The 21,259-nt window shown below is 36.4% G+C and overlaps 1 long non-coding RNA gene across 1 annotated transcript in view; it reads left to right on the top strand.

Moving 5' to 3' along the window:
* Positions 1 to 21,259, top strand: part of LOC121110791 — a 28,155-nt gene that overhangs the window by 2,374 nt on the left and 4,522 nt on the right. The window contains exon 2 of the long non-coding RNA XR_005859346.1: positions 565 to 669. This is a non-coding gene — a long non-coding RNA (uncharacterized LOC121110791). The remainder of the gene's footprint in view (positions 1 to 564; positions 670 to 21,259) is intronic.

Raw genomic sequence — 21,259 nt, 5'->3', positions numbered from 1 at the left:
GTTGTTCTCCAGGCAGAAGGAATGCTCACCAGTTGGGGTGGTAACTCGACACTGGACAGATGTGCTCAAGGAAAGGAAGTGGGGGGTGGCTCAGATTAGGGTAAACCTTCTACAACTTTGCCCTTTTTTCTTTTAGAGAGAGAGAGAGGTTTTCCACATAAGTTGTAGAGATGCAGAAAGTACCTTTTGTTTAATTTTAAACTGGGAAGAAAGTTCACTGTGTCCTGTGGTACAAAACAGAATTAGAATGAACAGTGCAAGAGAAAAACATTTGCTGGTAGACTTTGGTCTTTCTTGCTTCTCTGGCATATATCTAGAGGATTGATTTCATTTAATACAGTGAAAGTAATACCAGCCATGCACCTGAATAATCACCAATCTCTCTCCCAGATAAGTGATGTTTTTAATGATTACATGCTGAACTGGTGGATTTCCTTTTTTTCTTTAAGAAAACACATAGTTTTATGAACTTCAAGTTGCACTTATTTTTCAGTTGGTTTCCCAGCTCAAGAAGCAAATTTGAGTTTAAAATTTATCTAAAAAGTATATATATAATTTTAATAGGAAAGCAAAGAGGGGAACATTGAGGACATCTCTCAAGAAGCAGTGCCTGTGATCCCTACCAGAGTGACCACATGTTTTGTTTCAGCCCTGAGAAGCAGCCAATCGGTCAGATTCTTTTCTGTCACTAGTGATAATTTCAGAGCTTTTTTAATTTAAAGAGACATTTATGTTGTCTTGAATTAATGATATTTAAGAAAATATGCAATGCTTGCAGAGCACAAGGTTCTAGAATTAATTTTTATTTGCCATTCAGCATACAAATAAGCCTTACATATTCAGACCCTTCATGCCATAGAATTCAGCAGGAGAATTCTTTAAAAAGTATTTTTCATGTTACAGGGAAAACTCTTATTTGTGATCATGCAAATAATCAGAACAAGGTTGTGCTAGAAGCATTTAGGAAGGAGAGTTGCTTACTGCAGTCCTTAAAATACACGTTAGTGTATAGAAAAGAAATGTAGGTATATTCTTGTTCTGAAATCAGTTTTAGAGCTTCACATGTGATTGGAAAAATCATTATTTTAATCATGATGTGTCCAGCTATTTGTACAAACTTCAGCAAGCCTTTTAGATAGAAAGACTCAATTTCTTGGAGATAGTTTTCTACATAACTGATCTTCTGTTTGGGATCTGGGCAGCCATTAGCCAAAGCAATACTTTAATGCAGGTAGTGTTAGGAAATGCTTGGCAAATTTCTATAGAGATTAGAGGAGTAATTACTTGAGAGAGAATTTCAAATGACTCTCCAGCCCTTTGCATATTTATACATTTGACTTCGGGTAGTAAATTTCCTTTTAGTTTCAGTAGAATTTTTCAGTGTTGCTTGCTATTTATCATTAGGCATATGGTGCTGCATAGAGCAGCTCTGTAGGAAGAAAGAGCTCATGTTCCCATGATGGGGTCTGGTGTGGTGTTTTACTATTCTGAATTGTTCTCTTCCTTAATCTCAGCATTAACCCTCTGCAAGCCCAGTCACTGACTTGCAGGGGAAATGTGCACTTTATGCATGAGTTTTCCCATGAGGGTTCGGACCTTCCTAGGCCAAACCCTTTGAACTTTGCCTCCTGGCAAAAAGATTACAGCTCTGTCTTGCTCTTCATCAACAGCTAGGCTGTGGTCTTTTTGTAATTTCCCCGTCTGAATTATTTCTTTATCTGTTGTGGTCAGGAAGGTCAGCCTTTCTGTTGCTGATGCAGCTGGTGAGAACTGCAAAAGCAGAGAAGTATGATGTTTTTTACTTTTCTACCCTTCAGGCAAGCTGAAAAACAGGAATTACAATCTTATAGTCAAATAAAAGACAAATAAAAAAAACAAATGAAAAGGAACAGAGGCATAAAAGTCAAACTTTTGTTTAGGAAAATGTTGAATTCCTCACTGAATTCCCACATTGTTTGTCCCTGCACTGCCATGCAGGAAATGGCACTGTTTTCCAGCTGCATATTATACAGCTTTGTTTGTTGAAATGTTTTGCAGTTCTTGTTCGTAATGTGGATACTAGCACCTTTGCGATAACTAGCCTCAGGTATTCTGTAGATATTTTATACTTACAATAACAGATTTTCCAAGGAACAAGTTTAGTGTTGTAGACTTGTGATACCTGGCTATGCCAGCATCTTTTTTTAATTAAGTACGCTGTGTAATTCAGTTAGTGTCCAGCAGTAACAAAGTCTACTCAATGGAACTGATCTCTCTGAAGAAGTTGTCAGTGCTTTAATTGTTGCGCTAGCCAGATACCTTCCCTGGGCAGTGCTTGCTGTGGGCCTTGTACTCTAATAGTCCTACCATTTCTCCTCCTGTTGAAGCTGCACTGATAGGGAAGGTGGGAAATTTTCAGGTAAAAACACTAATATAAGAGCGTTGTCTAGCACTGGCTAGTGTTGAAAGGTGATGTTGATTTGCACTGGTTTTGCTTATGTGTATTAAATAATACTTTTATGCAAATAAAAGGCACAAAATAAAGCTTAAAGTACATTGAGTTGATCTCAGCATTCACTGCAAGGATACTCGTGTTACGCTCTCTAAAGAGATCTTGAGAATTTTGTAATCAGTGCCATAATCGCTCAAGAACAGATAAATTCAGGATACAAAACAACAGGCAAAACAAAATAAAAATGACCACCAGGAACAAAAAAAAAACAAACCAAGAGACCTCAGACAAAATATGTGTTTCGTGGAAGAGGGGTTACACTAGGTTAAACGCATAACCTACCCTCATGGCAGGAAGTGCAGTTTATGATGTGTATTGCATCATAGCTTTAGAAACTCTCAGTTGAATTTGGCAGTGTTATTATTTGCTTTTGAGTCTAGTAAATATTTTTAGCTTGCAAATTTCTACAAAATAGCTGTCAAAATCTCTCTTTCCAGAGACCATAAGAAACTCTATCTTATGGTGTCTGGTATTCTATGAAGTCTATTTTGCAAAAGGGATGTGGACCCTGTCCTTTCCAACTTATTTCTACCTACCTTGTTTTAATCTTTTAAAAACATGAAGGTAATGTTATTACAGATATAGAGGTGAATATGCTAATGTATCAGGTCTGCAGAATTTCCTACGTTATGAAGAATTTTTCATTTAGATGATAATCAGTTTTGTGTAGTTGCGTGTCCTATCTTCACAATTTTTGGACAGCGCTTTTTATTTGACAATAATATACACATTCAGTACTTGATTGGTAGTTTAGCTAATGACAGTTGTATTATGTTTCAGATTTGATATAATGAGATGTGAGAGTATAGTGGGGTGGATATATCCTAGAAAACATGTTAGTCGATCAGTGTAGGCTGTTGACCTTCAAGCTGATACGAATAAATATGTGCACAGAATCAAAGAGTAATTAAAAATTTCCTCAAATTTCTTAACTATGTAAGTTTGTCTAAATAATTTTGTAGCTTTGATTAGTGGACTAATACCAATCAAATTCAAGTTCTGTTGCTGAATTGTGAGAGGTTGCGTAAGAGTCTTATTTGTTTTCTGCTTTATACACAGAATAGATCCACACACAAAAACTTGATTGAAATGCCTATGGAAACAGCTATTGCTTAAGTGCTTTGAAGAAGAGACCTATGGTGAAAAGAAGTTAGAAGGAATTCTACAAGTATATCCCTCTGAGAGCTGACTTTAGTGCACTTCTGAAAACTTCACATTTGGGTGCCATTGTGCATATATATGCATACTAAAGCTGCTTTTTTTTTTTTCCTTTTTTTTTCTTTTTTTTTTTTTTTTTCCCAATGAGCCACTAATGTAAGAAGTGGACAACTAGCAGCGGGCTTAGAGGATATAACACGATGTATACCTTCACAGTTAAAAAAGTAGATGAGCTTAACAGTTTTCCACATGGTACATGCTGGAAGGAAAAATGCCAGTGTGACCATCACAGCTTTAATACATATTACAGCTCCTATAGCTAGTAAAGCGTGGATTTTAATTTCTACAGTGAGCAAATGAAGTATGGTAACCAGTCAGATACCCCTGGCTAGTTTATAGCCCTTGAATGAAGGTAGCTGTGCAACATCCTGGGACTGCTTTAGCCCTTGCCTTACTTAGTTTTAGGTTAAACTGTCTTTAAAAGCCTCCAGGGAACTGTCATAGCAGCAGACAGGGATTACTGGGATGCAGGAGCCCAGGCTTGTTTCTGTTAAGGAAACTGGGTGGGTAGTGAAGTGGCAGAGGCAGCTATCAGTAGTTATGCCATTTCTGTGCTGTGTGAATCTCGAGCTGTCTCAGACGGGCTTAGTAATCCTCTGCCTTTCCCATGTCCCCCCCTGTGCAGTGTCACTGCTATGAGTGCACTCTAGCAGAGAGTCACTGAATATGCCATCACAGAACATCATATTTGCAAAATCATCTGTTGAAGAATTTTGAGTTTGGATTCAACACGGATGCAATTACTTGCAGTATTTTTCTTTCCCTTTCACAGCATTTGCAGCAAAAGAAAGAAATGCTAAGTGTTTGCGCGTCTATCTCATGTTCTAGATAAAGATTACACTCATAGGCTTATTTGTTATCTACAGAAGACTTCTGTGATTTCCAGTGTAGAAGGCCTGGGAGGGTCTCAGCACACTGTTACTGCAGATGTTGGGAGCTGCCTGTCTGAATTTTCACAGAAGGAGCCCTGCAGACATGGGGCTTTCTTAGCTTGTGCTTGACTTTGGGCTTATTTGGGAGAAGCTGGCCAGAGATGTGGGCCAGCACTGGCCATGCATTTCTTGCAGCCCCTTCCTAGTTGTTTTCACTGTTAGGAATGATCAGGATGGAGAATGTTGGATGAAAATTTGTTTCCATTGTTGGCCGGGGTGTATCTGTACCATGTTTAGGTGCGCTAGCTCAGGTATCCATAGTGGCATAGCTGTGACAGTGAAATAACCATTCTCCTGAGCATTTGCTTAAGTCCTTTGCTATGTCTGCAGCCTGTTCGTAGGGCTAAGCTACTATGGTGACAAAGGTAGCCCTTCCTGAGCTAGGTAATTGAAGGCCAGCATTGAATCGGTACTAATTTTATCTGGATTAAACAGGATTAAATACTGAATACTTAGAGAGTTAAATTCTGTGAGGGGTACTTATTAGAATGTGTGAAGATCACAAGCTACAGCTATTATTATCTGTTGTCCATCACTGGCATGGAGCAGAATAATTAGACCATGATCTATTCCTATGTGATAATTACTATAGTTTCTACACCAGGATCAGGGATTAAGGGCTTTAAATACAGTATAAAATCTGTTTCAAAATGCGAACAGAAATCAACTGCAGTCATCTTTGTAAGGCACCAACCAAATGTGCTATTCCATGTGACATTTTTCAAAGGCTTAATATGTGTTTATTAGAACCTTTTATTTTAATCTCAACAGCAAGAAACTCAGTTGAATGTTTCATTAATAAAGATAATGCTATATACTTTTTAGAATAATATATACACTGGAAAAATATTTTAATCAGCTTGGTTTGTCCAGATAACTCTGAGACAAACCCTAATAGAAAGTTGAGGTTTAGATTCCACAATAAGTTTCAGTGACTTATTGTATTTAAAGAAATACTGCTTCACTTCTTAATGTAGAATTTTTATGGACATCGTATGGAAAGCTGCTTAATAGAATTTAGCAACTTACTGCTAGCTGGTTGAAATACATTATTTTCAGCATTTGTTGCAGTTGTTACACATTAACTAACAGTGTACTAACAGCTAAGTAAATGTTTGGCAACTGATTAGAAACTCTAAATGAGGTCATAACATGCAGAGTGGTTCAGAGGCCTTTTGCAATTCCTGTGTGTCTTAGAGAATATCATAGCTACTAAACATTCTTCACAGCTTGTAGGCTGTGATCCAGCAGTTCATTTGAATATATGCATATCTTTAGCCATTAAGCAGATCTGTCAGCTTCACTGAGGCTGATCATCTGCTTAAAATTCTGCAAAAAGAAAAGAAAATAAATCTTCACTGTGCCACGTTGTCATGGAATAAAGCTCAGAAAGTCTCAGTGAAACAAGCTGGAGGACCATTGAAAACACCTGTATGCTAAGCAGCTACTCTATATTTAGTGTGATCAGCAGTTGATTTCTTCTCTGAGATGTGTTGTTTTCTGTTTGCAGCTCATGAGATGTTCATAAATACATTAGATGTATTCTTTTTTTTTAATCCTTTTCTTGATAACTGCATGCATATCCACCACATGCTTTTGGTTGATGTGATGCAAACAGAACTGTGAAAGTAAGGATGTTGAGCCAATGTGCATACTTTTACTATGACAGGTTTAATGAGTATCCAGTTTTAGTATTTGGTATAATTTGGATTGATGGATTGACTGTGCTACAGTGGCCACTAACTGAAGTGGCACGGTGAAGAGAAATGCGAAAAAGAAAAGAAGTATGTTCTTTAATGAGGGGATTTATAGGGAAAATATCTTCTGTAGCATTTCTTTGCAATAAGGGAGAAGGTCTCAAAGTCTTTGCGCACTGGTGACCAATTCTTAATATTGAGCAAACTTGAAACAAAAATGTGAGTTACTTGGACATTTGTATGAGGTTCCTCTCCTTGTGAGTAGAAGAGGCCATTAAGAAATACTAGTATAAAACATGGAAAAGAAAAAGTATTTTCTTGAATGTTAGTTGAAATACTATTGGTTTATTCAGAGTTTCACTGTCTCATCTGTTATCAAGGAGGAAATCCTGTCTTTGCTTTACTGCTCCTGAAAGGCAGTCTTATCAACCAGCCATTCTTTACATTTGGCTCACCTAAATTTCTTCCACTTCTGGTATCTCGTGAAGCTATTAGCTTTGAAAGAAGCAGGTTGAGCCAGCCTGTGCTTAGCACTCTTACATACTGTTGGATATCTTATTTGTGTGAAGACAGAAAAGATTAATCTTGACACCCAGAGGCTGATAAAAAAGGGGCCAAGTTTTGAGTTTGTTCAGGATTCCACTTACAGAAGGCATAGTCACTGCATAGAAGGGACCCTGTGTGTGGTTATGTCAAGCAACACTATAGGCTTTATTAGAACACTAGTAGTAGTACTAGGTATACAGAACTGGGAGCTAAACATCTTGAGCTGGAATGACTTCGGGATTTTAATTAATTAATTTATTTTTTAAGAGTTTGTTTTGTGAAGAAAAAAACTGTCTTCTGAAAAAGGTTCCTTTTTTTGTTAAATCAAGTTTTGATTTTGTTAAATCAAGTTTTATCTTTCAGTGAAGACATGGAAGAATAATAATAATTAAAAAAAAAAAAACCTTAATTTCTGTTGACTTAAAAATATATTCCTCCACCAAAACTATTTAAAAGAAACATTCCATATACTGTTTCTTAAAAATTATTTCTCCTGAGTTCAATATGCAGATATAATCCAATACTAAGTGTCAACTGTGATGGAGAGGGACTTTTTAGAAGGGCATGTAGCAACTGGACAAGGGGAAATGGCTTTAATCTGGAAGAGGGTAGATTTGACTATATATTAGGAAGACATTCTTTACTATGAGGGTGGTGAGATGCTGGAATGGGTTCCACAGTGAGGCTGTGGATGCCTCTTACCTGGAAGCATTCAAGGCCAGGCTAGATGGGGCTGTGAGCAACCTGGTCTAGAGGGAGGTGTCCCTGCCTATAGCAGGGGGTTGGAACTAGGTGATCTTAAAGGGCCCTTCCAACCCAAACCATTATGTGATCTGTTCTATGATTCTATTGTATTGTAGATTTAAAGGACTAAGATGAAGCTAAATTCTCCTAATAATTTGGTTGGGAGTCTATTAGTTGTATTTTCATATTTTTTAGATGATTATATGTCCTTTGTATGCACATAAGGGCCAGCTGAAACAGAAAGTGAATCAAATATAAGATAGATCATATTAACTTCCAGTCATTGATTGCTGTACAGCTGTCCTTATCATTGAAAGGATCTGTGGATTTGTGACTTTTAACAATAAATGCATAATGTATTTCACACTTCCAAACTGAAGAGTTTTTTTTTTTTTTACTTCTGTAAGATGACGTGTTCACCCATTAACTGGGTATCTAAGATCCAACTGGTTTCAGTTTTCAAATTCTCAGAGCCAAGCTGCTCATTTGATTTTTATTCAGCTTTCTTCATTTTTTGTTGTTGTTGTTGTTGTTGTTTTTAAAGCAAAAGCTTCACTCCTTTCTTGATCTCAGTCCTTCCTAGCTATAAGCCTTGTGGATATATTCAGGCAACAGAACAACTTTGCTTCTACTTTTGTTTTATCTCATGGATGTTTCCAGGTGATGAGAGATCTTTTGAAAATTGTTTGCTCCTTTCTTTTTTGTTAAGCGATCGAATGCACACCCCAGTGCTAACTGAGACAGCTTTTGTCTCATTGACATGGACACGTAATTTATACAGCCTCATAAATCTCATCTTTATGGAACTATGTGTCTTACAAACTAGATGAAGAGCATCCCTTTGGAAGTGGATTTGTTAATGCTGAGGAACAATGATATTGTCTCCCTCTAACCCCTTCTCCACCCTTTGGTAAAGTAGCATAGTTTAGATTTAATGGATTAATTATATGCATACCAAATATCTTCATTTTTAATATCAGTGCAAGCTGACACCTGTACTGTATTGTTGTAAAATAAGGCAGTGCTTCAGAGAAAAGAAATAGAGAGGCAAATTTTGTTAGGGTAACTTATGAAGCAAATAGTATTGTGTTTAACTGCAAACTCTGAAAGGCCTTGGCACTGTTAATGTTTAGATATACTAGAGGAGCTATAGACAGTTATTATTAAGATAGATAATAGATAATTATAAATTTTCTAAAAACATTTGAAAGCTTTTTAGAAATATTTCTGTTTCTTTGTTTAATTTTGTATTTGTAGAAGGAGGAACTTCAATCCCTCATAATTTGGATTTGTTCTTTCCAAAACTAGATATAGGCTTCACTTTTTTATTTTACCCTGATTGATGCAGTGATCATCCGGTATAGAGAAAAGGGCTATACAAATCAAAACACATTTTTTTTTTCTATTTTTGCAAAGAACTGGGATGCCCACTTGTTTTAGCACTAGACAGAAACTTCTTTTTTTATCTGGAATTATCTTTGCCTGATAAACTGGGGGATCCCAACGCTGCATGTCGAGGTGAGCCCATTTAATGAAACAGGACTCTTTCCTATTCAATATGTGTGAACTTCAATTTTTTTTTTTATCTTGTTAGAACAGATGTAACATTCGATTTTGGCAGAAATTGACCTGTGTCTACTTGTTAAAATACATAGTAAAAACTCTTTCTACAGACTTTTACTGAATCATCCAAAACTTGTAGAGGTGATCAGCAGTGCCCCAGAAAAGAAAAGTGACTACTTGGTATTACTGCATACATTCAGATTTTGTAACAAAACATGGAAAAGCACATTTAAAAAAACAACAACAACAAAAAAAAAACACAGATACATGTGCACACAAACAGCCATGGAAGTATTAAACTCAAATTTTCATGAAGATTAATTGAAAAAAAGAGATATTTTATTTCACATTGTTTACTATTTTTATTTTTTTAATAAGCTGCAGTACTGTTTCTGCTTGTTTTGATTGCTCTAACAGCTGGAGAATGTGTTAATTTACTGTGATTGTCGTTTACATGCAGGAGTTGTGTTGACAATTCATTTGGGTCCTGTTGTAAATTGGCACTGCTCCTTTTCATAACAATAGGAGATGATTTAATGTCTTCACATAACAACTTTAGGCTGATTGGCTACTACTTTCTGTAATTTCATGTATTTTGTTTTTGATTAGGCTTTGGTTTTGTCACAGTTGCTGGTCCTTGACTATACAAATGAAGAAAATTTTCTTTTAGAAGATGTTACTTTTTTGAACCACTGCACTTACTAACGTAGCATCCTTCTCTCTAGTCACGCATTCAGCAGAAGTTTATTGGAGCTTTGGAAGAAGTAGAAAAGAAGTGTTGGATCAGTACTGTATGGCCACCACAATGCCCAGGCAGCCTGGGCTTTTAGTCAGTGCCTGTTGCTGTAGGCACTGCACAAAAACAAAGCTAAACTCCCCCAAATCCACTGTGTGATCATAGTGTTACTGTGGCTGTGGATGATCCTAAGACAAGATTTATGGGGAGAAGTTCCCCTCTTTACATTAACCCGTTCTCTGAGAAAAACAGATGACTTTAGACTGCTTCAGGTCTGAGATAGAAGGCAGAATGCTCATTATTAGGAATGCAGGAGAAGTAATGGTTTTAGAGCAAGTTGTAATTTCCCCCTACATTTTACCATCATCTAACAGTTTTTGATTGTAGTCTCTGTCCCACATGAACTGATGATCTCCGAGTCTCTCCTCTTAATGATAGTGTTTTGCTACTCCTATTGCAACTTTTTTTATTCTCTCATGTTAATTAATTAACATAATTAATATGTTTAAAAGAAATTATTCTCAACCTCTGGCTTCTATTTCAAACCTGTCATAAAGCTTGTCTCTTTCTCTCACATGCACGTATCAGTCTAATAAAATGTATAATCATTGTTGCAGAAAGCAACAGTTTCCTAAATCCAAATCTTTTTATATTGTCAGTTTAAAAGCAGTAGAGGGAAGAGATTGATGGTGAAATAATACCAGCAGTTTAAAAGGCAGTGACCAGCAGTCTGTTTTTTTCTGTCAATTTTCTACTGCCTCAATCTGTTCTGAGTGGAAAAAATGCAACAAAAGTAGATTTTGGATTTTGCCTGTGATGGTCTGTTTCAAATAGGTTTGAGCTATAGCTCCCAAAGCACCAGTAGTTTTTTTGGCATTTTCTAAAACAAACAAAAACAAAAATGCAGACAGCGGTTTTATTACCGTTAGACCTGTTATGTAAACACGGTGCCTTAAAAATAGTGCATTTCAAAATGTAGTGCCTGCAGTCGTGCAACGACTATCAGGCCGCTTTTGCTCTGATGTAGCAATTATGTAAGTCATAGCAAAGACATAGGAAGAGATTTTTGTACTATGATAAAACCTCATTCAGAGCAGCAGCTCCTGACAAGGTCAAAACTCCTGTCTATAATTATGCAACCTCTTCAGCTTACGCTTTTACTGCTGAGACTTGTGATAGGGCTCCTAACACTTTTAGTTCAAAGCACTGCTCATCTATAAGTAAATGAGATCACAGAGGCATAGCTATGGATGGGTATGATGCAGCCAAGGCACGCATATCTCACTGCCCAGACATCTGCACATTCATGATTCATGTCCCTCATCAGGTGATACTTGAACTGCCTCAAGCAGCCAGGCTAGAAATGCCCTCAGGAGTTGAGGTAGGCAATTTAAGGTTCCTAGGCTTCACACCACCTCTGTTAAACAGATAAGAGCTACTCCTAATCAACTTTCACTATCTCTAATTGATGTCTCCCATTTTACTGTTTTGTTTTCACAAGGCTTTCTCCTCTGCTGTCTTCATTTTCTTGAGGAGTTGTCTATTGCGTTTGCTCTTTCTTAATAATTCCATACTAGTATTATTACAGCTAGTGCCAGTTCTGCTTTTTCCTCTGCATAAGGTAGAGAGAGCATCATTACTCCATTGCTTTTATCCCAGAAGTAGTGTAGTTCGGGTTATATTGGTTCAGCTTTCAAGAGAGAAGACCTTAGCACTCAGCCATGCCAATGTGACCGCAGCTTTTAGTTGAAGAACTTACTATATCAGACCTGGGTTGGAAATTTCTGCATGGTTCTCTGCTGTGCAGGGCAAATGTGCTGTCAGCTGAAGAGATCGTATTGTTCTTTAACCTTTTATCAGCCACTGCCACTTAGATCTGTGACTCCAGAACATCATGCTTAAGAGCACTGTTTGCCTTTCAACGCGGCTGCAGCTTTATCAGCAGAGATATTTTCTGCTGACATTGCTGTTTCTCTGCTCTGTAGAGTAGCTACTTTGATGAACATTGACATTATCAATCAAAATGAAATATAGTAGTAAAATGTAGACTAGATATTGTTAAATTGGTTAAATTTTATCAGCATCTGATGAATAACTTTGCAAACAGATCTTGCAAGGAGGTTTCCAAGTATCTGAGATATTCAAAATTACGGGGAAAAACAACTGTGTAAAGCAGTTGTTGCCAACATGCAAAATGCTTTCTCCAAAACTGTTTTCCAAATAGAATAAGAATTTCTGGCTGTTTTCAGAGCAGTTCTGTGTATGATTGATGTGATCTTTTACATTTCTGGTTGTTGTTGTTTTTTTTTTCTTTTAATACTTTTTCAGTCTAAGAATCTCACTTCCTGGTGGCTGACTGATAGGAGAAAGGTTGTGAGAACAGACTGTGTTAACCGTTGTCTGGATTTTAAGATACCCAGACCAGAATACAGAGTTCTGCATTTTGTCTCTTCAGTATTTTATGTGATTGGAAAGATGCCCAAAATGTTCTTGATGCTTTTACTCGCACTTCACATAACTGGTAAATACTGAAGATTAATGTACAGACACATCCGTCTGTTGGTCAGTATAAAAGTGGGATGGAAGCTTGACATTATAGGGATAGATGTAAGATCTGAATTTCTACACTCGAGTAGTTTGCAACTTTTTCTCATACGATTGAGGAGCTGAGGAAATAATTCCAGTGAAAGAAAAGCAGTCCTAATGTCAGTCTGAAATCCATTATCATAGAATTGCTATGGTTGGAAAAGACCCCCAGGATCATCCAGTCCAACCATTATGCAAGAGTATGACTGAAATTTTTTAAGGGGATGAAAAATGTTAAAACACACACCTTTGGGCTGAACTGTTTACTGTCAGTGAGTTAAAAAACATATTCTTTTCAAGCATTTATTTTTTTAATTTTGTCATTCAAGTAAATTATCACTGTACTTTGTATTTAAAAGAGCTGCCGAGCTGCATTTCTGACATGGATTAGATCTTTATCCTAGGAACAAAGAGTGAAACACACTCCTAATTTTCCCACAATTTATGAAAGGTATTCTTAGCAATTTGATTCTGAAGTAGCCTGAAATACACCATACCAGCAATCCTTAGTAACATCATTATGACTATGTAGCCAGTTGTCATTTTCAAGCTAAAGCAGCTAGAGTATTTAATCATCAGTGCTGATGTCAGACATCTATCTTGGGTTTTGTCATTCACTTTGTTGCAAGATGATTAAGGGGCAGTACTAATCATCCAGAAACGGTGTGTTAGAAGACTTAGCATAACGATGACTTTTTCTTGGTGGTGGATCAATCAGCATGCAAGCAAAGAAATCTAGCAAATTAATGTAAATTTCCCAACAGTTTTTATTTATGTTTTTCTTCAAACATAAAGATGAAAGCTGAAATTCACCGGAAATGTGGATATATGATAAACTTGTAATAAGATAAAATATGTTTGTGATCCATGAGTGCTATAGGTTAGAGGGAACAAATATAAAGGTTTGAAATATTAAAAGAGGAATTACATATGGAGGACAGAGGAAACACACAGAGTGGTCCACTGTAGTCAAGGGCAGTGGAGTGAGGTTTGTAATCTAAGCAAGATTTGACAGGGAGACAAGGAGTCAAACCTGTATCCAAGTTAATAGCCAACCATAATAATTTTCTCAAATTATATTTATTGAGGAATTTTATTGCATTCCCTAAAAGGTGGTCTGAAAAGTAGATTTTAGGAGCAGCTTTAAAAATTGTGGTCCACACCAGCAGCAAAACTGAGATAAATGAAAGAATTTGTTCAACAGTTGGATTTTAAATACACCATAGACAGTAAGATAATACATATTTAAAAGAAAGCTTTGGACTACAGAGTGGCACAGATAGAAATGTTTGTATACAAAAAAAATTTAAATCAGATACAAACAATTATTTAATATATATTTCACCTTGTCCTGCTATATAGAGTACGTTTAGGCATATCACTCAGCAGCCAGGTTAGAGTATGTGTAGCTGGCAGATTTTAAACACGTAGGGAAAGTGTCATGTTTGGTCCTATGAGTAAAGAAGTTGTCATCACAACAGCTGTAGCTGGTAAATAATTCATTTTAATATAGCAGTGTTGGGAGATTCCACAGCTGCATAACTGAAATTATCTGTCAAATTCTTGTACTTGTTTTGCTGCTGAGCAAAGGGAGATGGCTACATTTGTGTGTTTTTTAAAATCTTGGGTTAAAACTGTCAGATGCTGTAATTCCTTTTGATTTCAGTAGTCTATTCTTAGAAAGCACTCTGATTTCTAACCGTTACTTGGAACATATGAAGAAATTACTGTTGTGGGAAATCTACGTATGATGAAGCTGGCACTCAGTACAGAGGGGAGATACAGCGAGCAAAGCATTTGATGACAGAGGTGCTGTGAAAGTTTGCAGAATTGCCCAAAAGCTTCAGAAAGAGTGTCTTAAATGGTCATATTCATATGACAGGTTCTCATGCCTTAGGCTTTAGGTTCCATGCATTAATGTGGCACAAAGCTGAGTGAACAATTCATCTCAAATTACATAACACTAATGGTGGGATTCTTTCTGTGGTTGAAATACTTGCATTTATTGAACCAGTGGTCAATAAATGCTATAAAAGAGTGCTTTTTATTTGCTTGAAACTTCTCAGATATTTTACTTATAGATGGAAGTCGGATTAAATACAATTCATAATGTGATGGATAGAGAAATTAATTGTGCTGTCAAATCAGTGAGCTCGCACTACTACTTTTGTTGAAAAAATGTTTGTCTTTTTAACAGTCCTTGAAGAATTTTCATCATGATCGTGTAGCAGGTTTTTTTACTCATATAAAATAAATAAGGTGGCAAAAAAAAAAGAATCTGAAGCTGATGTATATTATCCGACAGTAGTATTTTTATAAAAGATGAATCCTGAGGTAAATGGTGTATTTTATCTTAGGAAGGCTTAAGTTTCACCTTGGACGTTGCAGTCTTCTGATAAATGTATCTTGAGCTGTCTGGCACAAGTAAAACCTTTGACAAGTCACCTTCACACCTGCCAGCTCCTTAAATTTTGTTTCATCAGAAGGAACAAATGGTCACTTTTTCTGTTTAATTCCAATTGATAAATTCCAATTTCCGCTGACCCTCTCACAAGCAAAGACCTTGATGTGCAGAGCCCTTCACCCCCTTGCAGTGTAATATCTCCTGCTATCTGCATGGAAAAAAAAAAAAAAAAAAAAAAGTGATTTGCTTTCCAGACCTCACACGTTTCACACTGGAGACTAGATAACCTCATCTGAAATCATGGTGTGCGATTAGCTGAAACTTTTCCTTTTAGAAAGCTTTTCAGTGAATAGAGCCTAACTCCTTCTCCTACTGTGAAAATTGGTTGATAAGGTTTGTAAAAATTGTCTTTGAGTGTATAAAGCTCTGTCCCAAGGGTGGTTCATGTGGTACAAGAAGCAGTCTGGCCACTGAGCAATTTGTGTTTATAGTACCAAGTTCCACCATCCGAAACAGAACGGTGCACTCAGGATGCCAACTCGGAATAGTCTCCATCTATTCCAGTCTCCATAAAATGCCTGGATATTGTTTGGGAGAGTAATAGCATGTGCCAGATATGTCACAGTCTATGCTAACTAAGAGTGTAATGAGACAGGACAGTTCCTGTCCTATTTACTACTGGCTAATACTACAGATATTTTTTTACATAAACACTTTTGTTGTTGCTTATCACACTGTTGTTTTGTTGTTGTTTGTTTGTTTGTTTTTTGCTAAGCATGGCACCACATTGGATGGGGCATCCCTTTGGGTCCAACTCCTTGTGCCCCTCACTGGCAGGACAGCGTGAGGAGCAGAAAGGTCCTTGGCTCTATGCAGCACTGATCAACAGTGTGCTATCACCACTGTTTTCAACAAAAAATCAAAACACAGCATCGTATGAGCCTTCAGAAGAAAATTAACTCAATCCCAGCCAAAGCCATAACAGCTGGAATAGCTATATTGCAGATTACATAGGCCAAAAACACTTTGGGGGGAAAGAGGGGGCAATTCAGTATAACTGTTCTCAGCAGCCAATTCAGCTGAGCAAATACATGCCAACACTTAGGTAGTGGGGCCACCTGTCACTGAAACAGCAAAAGCCACCCTGAAATAATGCTGTTTTTTACATATCCATCTGAACAAAAGACTACTTTGAAAGCCAACTACATGTGAATACAAATTGCTCACAACAGGAGGCACAGACATCTTCTTCAGCTACAACAGTACATTGAGAAAGAAACAATGTAAGAAAACTACCTGAGAAGAGCTATTCATATTCCCTCTGCCTTTTTTCCATCCTCCCCCAGTCACCAAATGTGTGGGAGATAGCTGGGTGGAAGAAGAAAAGTGGGATAAGAAACGTTATGAATGCAATAAATAAGCAAATTGTCACTTTGATCAAAGAAAATACCCATCCATATGTTTTTGACAAAAGCAGGAAGAAGCCTAAGCTTCTCAAAAAAGGAGCAGACACTGTGTTGAGCACTATCAAATGACAGAGTGCTGTACCTTGTTCAAGCACCAAGCTTACTGTGCTCTGAATGAGTGGCAGGGGGTGCTGGTGTCCATCCTGGGTTTTCCTGAGCAAACAGAAGGTATTCATCAATTCCTTTCTCACCAAGAGAACTTTCATACGTTTCTCTTTCACTTCCTTCTTGTAGTAATTTTTTCTCTCGCTAGGATGTCCCTGTTTTTTAGTGTTGCTGAAGTTGTGGTCTTGGAGTTGTTGAGCTAGTTGTTGGTTCATATGACAAAAAGGGAAGCTGTTTTGCTTGCCAGCTGTGCTCTCTTCAGTGCTGATGGTGCCAATATAACAGCACTACTGTTAAGTAAGTGTTATGCCTGGCTGAAACTGGAGAAAAGCAAACCAGAGAAGCATAACAGTTTTCTTGTTGCATGTGTTTATGAGCAACTGTTTGGCTAAAGATGGTACTACAAAAGCCTTCATTGAAGTCTTCCTTTAGTAATAGTCTAAGAACCTAGAGAGGGGGCCTAAGAGCCAAACTGGACTGAAAAAGAAGTCTTAAACATGTAATTTAAGCGATGCAATGAAGAAAGGCACTTCTTGTTCTAAATAAAGAAATCTAATGTAATGACTCTTTCTCTAGTAGAAGGTCATGACTAATTAGTGATAAAAAGGATGGGCAGTTGAATAAATCAGTCTGGGTCCAAAATTTCTTCCTTGCTTGATTTCCTGATTTCTCTTTATTATCTTCTAGACTTCATATTATTTTTCTTCCTTAGCTAATCCTATATGCATTTTTTTTTTAATTTCGCTTTTAGCTCTGTCCTTTTCCTTCTCCCTTGTTTTGTGTCTGCATCTCTCATGCTCCTTCCAGACTATATTTCTAGTTGTGCATATCGTTTTCCTTAATTCAGTTTGCATGTGCCGAGGCCAAAGTGTCTTTGTTAATGGTAACTTACGTTATCTCCAGTAGATCAGATTCAGGGTTTTAAAAGGAGTACAAACAGACCTCAAAGTCTGTGCTAGTTTTGGCATTCAGTTGTGCAGATATTTGTAAGAAATTCAGTGTTTATTCTTCAAGCCTTTGTGCTGCCACTCAATGATGAGCAGTGCTATAATTGTCAGGAAAGAGGGAAGTTTGAAGAACATTTGGGAAGAGATAACTTTTGTTGGGTTTTGTTTTTTTTTTGTTTTTGCTTATAAATCCAAAGCTTAAACTCAAAAATGAGCTTAAACCAAAGAACTGCTGGGTAAGTGCTAATTACTTAAACATTAGCAATTTTTGTTGAAAACCGTAAATGACACAGATACGATTCAAAATTGTTTAAGGCATCTTAATAAATACAGTATTTAAGGATATAACAGCTCTATGACTCATGAAGATTTTTCATACACAAAGATACAGTATTTTATATTACCTTGCCCTATCAATTTAGATTTTTAAAAATAAGAGGTTGTTAAGCCTTGCTATCATTCAAACTATACAACTGATATAAACTTAAGGATGCAAAAAGATCTGAAAACAAACCAGAAAAATATACTGTTAAAATGGGGTAACATTTTCCTGAGTGTAGGCATCCTATACAAATTCATTCCTGCAGGAAATTAATGATTCATAGACACCTGTGAATGCTGTGACTGGGTTTGGGATGATGAGCTATGCGAACTATGACTACAAATGCATCTGATTACAGGCTTCAGGTCTGGAAAGGAATTTCTGTAATGAAAAAAAATTCAGCACATCATGTTACTAGCTCTATTCTGAAACAAGTCATCAGAGTAACTATAAGAAATATTTGATGTTCTGATATGGTAAAAACATGGGAGCATTTGCTGAACACAAAGTTTTGTTTTGTGTGTCATGTTTAAGCAAAATAACTCCTTAATACCAAAGTGATAAAACTTGCTTGCAATAATTAAAAGAATAGCAACTAAATTCATTCTATTTACTAGAGGATTCTATTAAAATACAATTGCAAGAATGGAATAGTAATTAAAAGAAGAGAAAATTATCAAAAATGTCATAAAGATCTTCCTAATGTAAGAAAAATATTTCTATTTAATTATATAACACAGCAAAACCCATTGAAGTCTTTCCTATCATCTCTGAAAATAAGGAAATTTTTTACTAAATGTTAAATAAAATGCATCCTTGTTGATTTCTTCCTCTGCGCAGAGTAGGAAGACAGTTATTTTTTTTCTTCACAGTAATAGTATTTTTATTATCTGGAATCAGACAATGGAAAGCTAATGGAAAGCTAAACTTGGAACAATGACTAATAATATAATATTACAATAATATAAAAGATTTGCTGGAGCTTCATAAGGTCAATAAATTTATAGGCACATTCACCAGGAAGTGGCAGTGATTGTACGTGGAATAAAACAGGCATTCAATTCAGAATATTTATTAGCTCACATTTTAAGTGTTAATTGAGCTTATTTGTGACGGTATTTCTGCAGTTATTGTATTCAACATTGACATTAGGATGTGCATTCATTTGAGATCTTACTTCAATAATAGCACCAAATGTTGGATTTGAAAATTGTCTTCAAAAATAAGGCAGAAAAGGCAATTAAAAATGTTGTTTACCCACCTTAGTAATACCTGATCTCATTTATTATTATTATTTTTGCTATTGTGTTCATTGTATATAATATGTATTCTGCTAATTCCATTCTTGTTAATTAATAACATGTTAAATAATATCTGAAAAAAAAGACAGCTCAAAACCTGTGATAAGACCTTTTATGCCGCTACTAACATGTATATGCAAACCTTAACTATTTATTCTTCACATTGTAGTCTTCTCTATGAGTTTCAAGAATCCAGTGAAAGGCCTAGCTGAATAAAGGCAAAGGAGAAAACAGACTTCTATTTGACTATCTGCCCCTTTGTGTAAAATATCATTAAAAAAAGATAATATTAGAAGATTTGTTGTACTTAGAGCCTATCGCAAAATAGCTTGATAGCATGTTAAACCATTCCCATTGTTATCAAAACTTTACTCTTTTTTTGTACTGTAGCTGGAGGTTGAACTATATGGGGTGGGAACAGAAGAGAGGTAGCATGGCTGCTTTACAGTTTATTATGGTTTCTTACACAGTTTATTAAAATCAAATTGTTTAAGTAAAGTAAAAATAATAGTTAAAGAAAAAAAGAATTCCTAGGTACCCAAAAGTATCTATTGGGATCATAAGCCTTTAATACTTCAACAAAAATGCTTTTCTTAACCTCATAGTCCTTGAAGTCAGACACCAAAATGCACTTTACCACTTCACTTTCTTTAGGCCTGGATCAATAACATCATAAAAGTTCTATCTGTATTACTGTCCTTCAGTTCTGCTAATCTTCCTTAACAGGTCTATCAATAATATCACTTCAGTTCCCTTTAAAACAAGAAGTTAAATGTGAAAGAGGGAGGGAAAGTCTGCAAATAACTCCTCCCAGGGCCTTGACCTCCTCCATCTATCGCAACCAGAGAAGGTAGATAAGGGAGTTTCATACGAAAGTGACCATTCTAGGTCTGCACGTTAAATCAACTTGTCAATCACACTGTGACTGCTGCTGATATGAAGGGCTGGCAGAGATCCCATGTGAACTTTGTGCTGCATGTCCATGTTTTTCCTCGTTTCCCAAGATATCTGAAGAAAGAAAAGATGAAAATCTTCCACAGACCAGTCAAGTCTATATGACCAGTTCTTCAGACCCCTAACTGCCATGCACTTGAATTACTCTTCTGTAGTGTTATCAGGTCATAATATTTCACTTCAAATAATCCTTTGCTTGAGCAATAAAAAAAAAAACACAGAGGCATAGAGCCATTGGTTGAAGCACTAAAAATTCATCAATTTTAATTTCTGGTATTACTTCAGGCTTGCATCCTAGTTTAAATTGCTAACTCTATGCCATTTTCAATGTAATAGATAGTTAAATTGTACATCCCATAAAGTAAAGATAAAAATATTAAAATGGTGAAGAAATTTATTTGATGTACAGATCAAAACTTTCTGTACTATCGTTTTGTGTAATGTTAAAATTATATGACCTGTACTTCAGTCATCATGTCATTAGAAGAATGAGCCAACACAGATAGAAGTAAAGACAATTTCTTACCAACAAACCTTGCCACTCAGAAAAAATGTCAGATTTCACATGCTTTTCTGTTTCACTCAGTTGGAGAGATCACACCTTTGGGTCTGATAAATTAGTTCATGTTAGAAGGTAGTGGATGGATTAAAAAATTAGAAAATTTGCATCAGAGACTAATCTTAAGGTCCAAATCCACAGTAGCAGCCCACAAGGAATATGCAAAAAGACATTTAATCTTTCAGCATGACTGCCTTCAAGCCTAATTTGAATTTGATTATTTGGTGTCAGAATATATAAAACAGAGTAAAGCATCGAATTTTGGGGCTGAGTACTTTGGTTTAATTCTAACAAAGCACAGAAGCTTATTAAACTTGTACTTTTTGCAAAGCTACACTGTCTGTATGCATTTACAAAATCATACACTGTCTAGCTGTTTGCTGAACTTAGTTTTTACCTATCACAAATGTACTTTTAAAGTGAACATCCCAAGCGCTCCTGTTTATTATGCTTTACTTTGCGTCATGCAGCAGTATCAGAAATTGCAAAGTGGGTTATTTTTGAACTAATTAAGAATTGAAGATGAATATAGATGAAGTCAATGGGCACTCAGTACACAGGAGTTGATAAGAGCCAGACTGCGTAAACACTCCTGAAATGCACGGAATGTGGATATTGTGTTCTTTAACACCAGCTGTTTTCCTCTACAAGATTTCTATGGGGCTGCAGTACTTGCTAACATTGGCGT

Source organism: Gallus gallus, chromosome 4 (genome assembly GCF_016699485.2).
Source record: "Gallus gallus isolate bGalGal1 chromosome 4, bGalGal1.mat.broiler.GRCg7b, whole genome shotgun sequence".
In the NCBI taxonomy this organism is placed as follows: Eukaryota; Metazoa; Chordata; class Aves; order Galliformes; family Phasianidae; genus Gallus; species Gallus gallus.
This window is presented reverse-complemented; position numbering and strand designations above follow the sequence as displayed.